Below are 7,137 nucleotides of genomic sequence, written 5' to 3' on the forward strand. Positions count from 1 at the left end.
TGTGATGTGGAAATATACCACTGTGCTACGCTCAAGTTATGACTTTAGAGAAACTTTAAAAGGCAAACCAAGTTTTATATGTGCTTACTATTGATTCATCTTAACAAAGATTGTCATATGTTACCTCAATAAAGAAACTCATCTTAAAAAATTATATTAAAAAGAGCTGATTTTTTCTAAGCGCAAAAAAAGGATATTTCCAGATCCGAAATGAGGAGGTCAGATTCACGAATATTTTGCGGTGGGATACACTGGCATTACAAAACCTTAGTGCGCCCCCGCCCCCCGCGAGAAATCTTGGAGGGGGCTCTCGTAGCCACACCATATGTCCTGTTTTCCACTTCTGTTGCTGGGGCAACGTAGGTGCAATAAATACATCAGCAGGAATTTCAGTGATAAGTGTTGGCTGTGGATGAGTGGCCGGTCGGATGTCTGAATGAAGGGTGGATGGATGCGTTGATGGGTGCTCAGTTGGATGGGAGATGGTTACAAACAATCAGATGCAGCGAACAGTGTAAAAAGATGAAATAAATAGGAAACAGTACAGAAAAAGGTGGGAGAGTGCTGCTGAATATAATGACATATTCAGAGAGAAAGAGAGATTGAAAGCAAAGAGAAAAAAAACCTGAAGGGTAGTGGGATAGGTCGATAGAGGGAAACGTATAGAGAGGAGGAGAGATGCAGAGAAAGAGAAGGAAAGGTGAATGTCATGGAAGGGAGTGGGGAATAGAGGAAGCTCAGTAATGTGAAGCACAAAACACTGCCCTCCCGCCACCATAATCAAAATATAGCAGCATATTTCTGTGGAAAATAATATTTTCATGAGGTGTCCCACTCATTCTTTTAAAGAGCCTACTCTCACATGAAAGTAACAAAATGTTGTTTTGTTTCTATCAATATGCGAGTCAAAGTACAGCCTTGAAAGAACTTTGGGGCATATTTACAAGAAAGTGCTGCATCCGTCCCAATACACGACTTTTCTTGCATCCCCCTGACCCCCCTAACGACACTATGGTTGCGCCGTATTTACAATATGGCGCATCATGGCAGTCATTACCACAACCGCGTCAACATTTTTGGTGCTGTTGTGGAGCTTTGCTGCACTAGAGCCAAACATGTTGGAGCTAGTGCAGCAAAGCACAGGGAAGCACATAGGATAGATGGTAAAAGTGACCGAAAAAATGGTGCAGTGAAATCCTGTAAATTTCACTGCGCCATTTGTTCGGGCCTCCCTGCGGGGAACACCCTCCTTGCATATATTGTGCCTGGTGCAAGCATAATGTGGCATAAGGAGTTACAAAGTGGTGCAATGCATGCATTGCACCACTCTGTAAATATGGCGCAGGGGAATTGCCTCCTTAACACCGCCTTAGCATTAAAAAATTTCGCTAGAGTGGTGCAAGGTGGTGGTTGGTGTCTTATAAATATTCCCCTTTACTTTGTGCAGCTGCAATCACTAAGCTCTTGCCACAGCACCATGTAAAAAAACAGCAGACCCTCCTGGGGGGCCCCTCCGTGGGATGAGGAAATCTGGGCCCCCTCTGCACAGTGGGGACTGTGGGGCCTCGCTTTACGCTCCTGGTGGACAGGTGTAACTTACTCTTGTAATAATATTGGCTTATTACTGAATTCCTGAAGTAAGCCAAGCATTCTCCTGGCTTACTGCTGAAATGCTCAAGCAGTTGAGGCACACTAAAGAGAAAACCGCAGTGCAATGTTTGTGAATCAGGTTTGTGAAGAAAGTCTTGGAAAGTCAGAACACAGTGAAAGGTGCAATTAGTTAGAGTTTGTTGACATTTTGTTGAACATGCAAAGTGAATTGTCTACACAGTCTGTTGGCACAAATAACAAAAGACTGACACCTTGACAGCAAAAGGCTGACACGAGAACGAAAAGACAGATGTACCGATTCGTTAGCGCATAATCGTTAGCGCATACTAAAAACAGGTTCTGAGTTTATGACTGAACACCACAGAATAGAGAAACATGTCAGGCAATCCTCCACTGGGAGAGTGGAAATAAGGTAATCCGTTGACCTGCCAGGCTAAAAGAGCACCTTTCAAATATTAACCAGCTCTTAAACTAATTTTGAACACGTTCTATGTTCCAGATCCTCTACAAAGATATTTTCCTGAAACAAATCTAGCATATTCAAAGTCAGCTATTTCATTTGTATTGTCTATTTGCCATCATTTTATTTTACTACTGTGTTAGCTTTAATTAACATATACATGATTTAGTAGGTAGTATAGTGTAGTAGGCTGGCCTTGTTAGTAGTGTGTACCTTGGGTAATTACACCTTATACCAGGTCTAGTTATCTCTTATTAGTGAAGTAGTAGTGTTCTAGCAGCTTAGGCTGATAGAGGTAGCTGTAGCAGAGCAGCTTAGGCTGAACCAGGAGACATGCAAATCTCATGCAGTGTCACTTAAAGTTACACAGTACTTATACACAAGTAAAGACAATACTCAGTGTTACCAAAAATAAAGGTATTTATTTGGGTGACACAGTACCAAAAATATCTTAGAGACAATACTCCTTCTGGAGGTAAGTATTATACACAATATATACACTAGACACCAAAATTAGACAAGTAAATAGTCATAGACCAATGCAAACAGTAGGAAATCCTATAGAATGCAATGGGAGAAAATAGGTCAAGGGGCAACACAAACCACATACTAAAAAAGTGGAATGTGAATCACAAATTCCCCCCTACAACAAGTGTAGTGTGTGCAGAATCGCTGGGAGAGTAAGAATACAGTAAAGGTAAGTAAATTACCCCACCCCAGAGCCCAGAAAAGCAGGAGTAAAGTACTGCAAGTTTCCTTAGGACACACCACACCTCGTTTTTGGGATTTTGCAGCACCCAACCAAGTCTGCAAAGAACAACTGCTGGATTATTGGATCTGAAGACCTGCAAAGGAAGGAGACCAAGTCCAGAAGTCGAAAAAAGTTCCAGGAAGGACAGGAGCCCCTGCCAACCCAGAAGAGGGTGCAAAAGAAGAGTCCACAGTTAGTCGAAGACTGCAGAATTGCACCCGAGGAAGATGCCAGCGGGTTCCTACATGATGCAAAAGATGTCCCACGGTGTGAAGATGGTTGCAGATGAGAATTTGTGTTGGAAGTCACCAACAAGCCTTGGCTACGACAGAAGTACATTTTGCATCAAAATGGCGCTGGGTGGACCCAGGAGAGACCTGGGGGCCTCAACTCTGTGTGAGGATGAAAAGGGGGCTCTCAGCACTGTAGAGAGCTATAAGGATGCCAGCCAGCACCCCTGTAAGTTGAAGGATCCGGGTTCAAAGGAGGTGCAAAATGCAGTTGAGGCAGCACAACAAAAGAAGGTCCCACGCTACCGGAGAACAACTCAGCGAGTTAAGCATTGCAGGATGGAGTGCTGGGGACATGCGCCAGGCTGTGCATGAAGGAATTTTGAAAAGAGTGCACAGAAGCCTCAGGAGGCAAAGAAGACACAGTACACAGGGGTACCATCGCTCTTGGGGAAGGCAAGGTCTTTGCTCCTCCAAATTGCATCAGCAGGACCCCAGGACAGTCTATGTCAATGATGTCCACCCTCTGTGTCCTTATGAGCATGCTCGTCGCTGTGAGAGGAGTCCCAGGGTACCGGTCGTCGCCTTGAAAGGTGCCTGCTTGGGGCAGGGAGGTGACTCCATCAATCCAAGGGAGATTTCTGTTGTCCTTCTGGTGCTGGATGAAGACAGGGAGTCCCCCGAGCATGCACACCATGGAAACTGTTGCAGTTGCTGACTTGGAGCTGAGGTTGCTGAACAAAAGTGTCTCTTGTAGACACTTTGTTGTAGTTACAGCGTTTCTTGGAGCAGGCTGCGGTTGATCCGAGGTCAGAAGAGTCTGAAGTTGTGGCAGATGATTCCTGAAGGAAACTTGCAAGCAGAATCTGAAGAGAACCCACAGGAGAGACCCTAAGTAGCCATGAGAGGGGGATTGGCTACCTTATCAGGTATGGACCTATCAGGAAGGGTCTCTGACATCACCTGCTGGCACTGGTCACTCAGAGCCCTCCAGAGTGCCCACACATCTTGCACAGCAAGATGGCAGAGGTTTGGGACACACTGGAGGAGCTCTGGGCACCACCCCTGGGGTGGTGATGGACAGGGGAGTGGTCACTCCCCTTTCCTTTGTCCAGTTTCCACCAGAGCAGGGGAGAAGGGGTCCCTGAACCGGTGTAGACTGGTTTATGCAAGGAGGGCACCATCTGTGCCCTTCAAATCATTTCCAGAGGCTAGGAGAGCTACCCTGTCCCAGCCTGTAACACCTATTTCCAAAGGGAGAGGGTGTAACACCCTGCTCTCAGAGGAAATGCTTTGTTCTGCCTTCCTGGGTCTGGGCTGCCCAGACGCCAGGAGGGCAGAACCTTGTCTGTGAGGTGGCAGCAGCTGTAGCTGCAGTGCAAGCCTCAGAGAGCTGGTTTGGCAGTACTGGGGGTCCTTGGTGGAGCCCCCAGGATGCATGGAATTGGCTCCCCAATACCAGAGTTGGAATGGGGGGACAATTCCATGATCTTAGACATGTTACATTGCCATATTCGGAGTTACCACTGTGACGCTACATATAGGTATTGACCTATATGTAGTGCAGGCGTGTAATGGTGTCCCTGCACTCACAAAGTCTGGGTAAATGGCCCTGAACTATGTGGGGCACCTTTGCTAGTGCAAGGGTGCCCTCACACTTAGTAACTTTGCACTTAACAATCAGCAAGTGAAGGTTAGACATATAGGTGACTTATAAGTTACTTAAGTGCAGTGAAAATGGCTGTGAAATAACGTGTGCATTATTTCACGCAGGCTGCAATGGCAGTCCTGTGTAAGGGTTTGTCTGAGCTCCCTATGGGTGGCAAAAGAAATGCTGCAACCCATATGAATCTCCTGGAACCCCTATGCCCTGGGTACCTAGGTAACATATACTAAGGACTTATTAGAGGAGTCCAGTATGCCAATTGAAATTGGTAAATGAAGTCACTGGCCTACAGTGACAAACTTAAAAGCAGAGACAGCATAAGCACTGAGGTTCTGCTTAGCAGAGCCTCCGTGACACAGTTAGGCACTACACAGGCATACACATTAGGCCAGAAATTATGAGCACTGGGGTCCTGACCAGCAGGATCCCAGTAAGACAGGCAAAAACATACTGACACACATGTGAAAAATGGGAGTAACATGCCAAGGAAGATGGTACTTTCCTACATATAGACATTTTCATGATGCTCAGAGGCTCGAGAATAGGTGAAAGCCCCCAGTTGTTTTGCGAGAACTGTAGGATGGATAAACCCTCAGCAACAGCGAAATTTGTGGCTGCTTTTTATCATCATTCCATACCGCAATGTTTTCCTGTGTCAACTAACGGCTGCTGTATATTTATTTTTAATTATGTTAAAAGACCCCTTGTTTAAGAAGCGCTAAAACAGTGCTTCAAGTGCACATCAGTGACACTGTCCCAAAACGACTTCGAGCTTATTCATGCTAGAATCTTTGATGGTGAATAATTGCAGTAATTGGTGCAGGTAAGTTATATCACACAGGAGATGGCAACTTACCCCCACAAGTGAAAATCCAGGGATACCTTTGTATTCGCACTCACTCACGAAGAAGTAACCAGAAACATAATAATAACCAAAATTGGGCATGATTTCTAACTTCACTGGAGATGTAATTTATTTTTTCCCAGCACATGTTTCAAAATGGAGGAAGTGTGCTGCTTAGTTAAAACCTTAAAACATTCTCTTGTCCATCTTTCACATGCTCTGTCTTTCCCTTCAAGGAGTTGTCTGGCCGAAGTATACAAACATTCACTCCATACTAAATTTCCTAAAATGATGTCTGTTGCTTGTCAAGGCAGCACTACAAACATAAAAATGTCTGGCCTTGTTCATTAATACAGTCATTCCAAAGAATTCCAACATTAAATGAGTAAATTAAAAGATGATTTTCATTTAATAAAAAAAAAATAAGTCCATGGAGCTGATTGATGTCGGGATAAGTTCACACTCCAAGAACAGTTAAGAGATGGGCATCATATTCTACCTAGGGTTAATTATACCCGCCTTCTGAAGAAGTAGCCAATGCATGCTTGACTACATTACTCAAAAAAATCAAGGGGGATATGAAGACTTCCTTACCATTGCAGACTCAATAGCCAGCATCAAGGTTAGTAGTTAAAAAAACATACAGAATTGCTAATTTGTTGCAACAACTTCAAGGATCTCTGTCCTTGATCCTGTGAGAAGAATGGCAGGCATCCTAAGTATGATGAACAGTGTGTTGTGTTACGTCATAAATTATTCTGTGGTTTTGTCTCTCTTTAGGTGCTCCTTTGCACCTATACCACAGCTTTCACTAATAAGATTGCCTTTCTCTGCATTTCTTTATGTCTCATATCAATTCACAAATACTCTTTGTATGCTTAGTCCCAAAAAAAATTGTCTGCCTCTGTGTTTCTTCACACAATAAGTTCACACATACGCTCTGTGTGAATAGTATTTAAAGTCCCAAATTTGAATCATATTTTGAACAGTGTCACTATGTATTAAAACTACTACTTTCCCTGTTTTGTAACTAAAGAGTACAACCATTCTTACTTAACTGGGAATGTACACTTACATGCTGCTCTCTTAAGCTGCATTTGGTGCATGATGCATTCAGCCGTAATTCATTGTCATACTTCCATATTATATAAATAGTTTCTGTAGCAGGAGTATCCTTTTTCTTCTGTTCCTGGAGGTTACTATGCCAGCCATTTAATAACCCCCAGTTGTCCCTGGCGGGGCCGCCTCCATTATGGTCTTATTGGGAAGCAAAGGGTGTAGTCATGGTGACTGATATGTATAGACCTGCCACACCGAAGATGGCATTTAAACCCTAGTGAAATGTTAAACTCACAGAGGAGAAGTCAATGCTCTAGGACAATGTAGGGGGTCTGTGGGAGGAGATGAAACTACTTTGTTACACTTTTAGTGTGCCACAATTTGCAGTTGCATGTGAATTTAATCATCACAGTCTATTTGCCATAGTGCACTATTTACATGATGCCCTGTGACTCTTTATGTCCTCGTCTACCATTAGTTGCAAAGCTGCATCCTGCAAGGATGTCACTGCCACTC

Source organism: Pleurodeles waltl, chromosome 8 (assembly GCF_031143425.1).
Source record: "Pleurodeles waltl isolate 20211129_DDA chromosome 8, aPleWal1.hap1.20221129, whole genome shotgun sequence".
Taxonomy (NCBI): Eukaryota; Metazoa; Chordata; class Amphibia; order Caudata; family Salamandridae; genus Pleurodeles; species Pleurodeles waltl.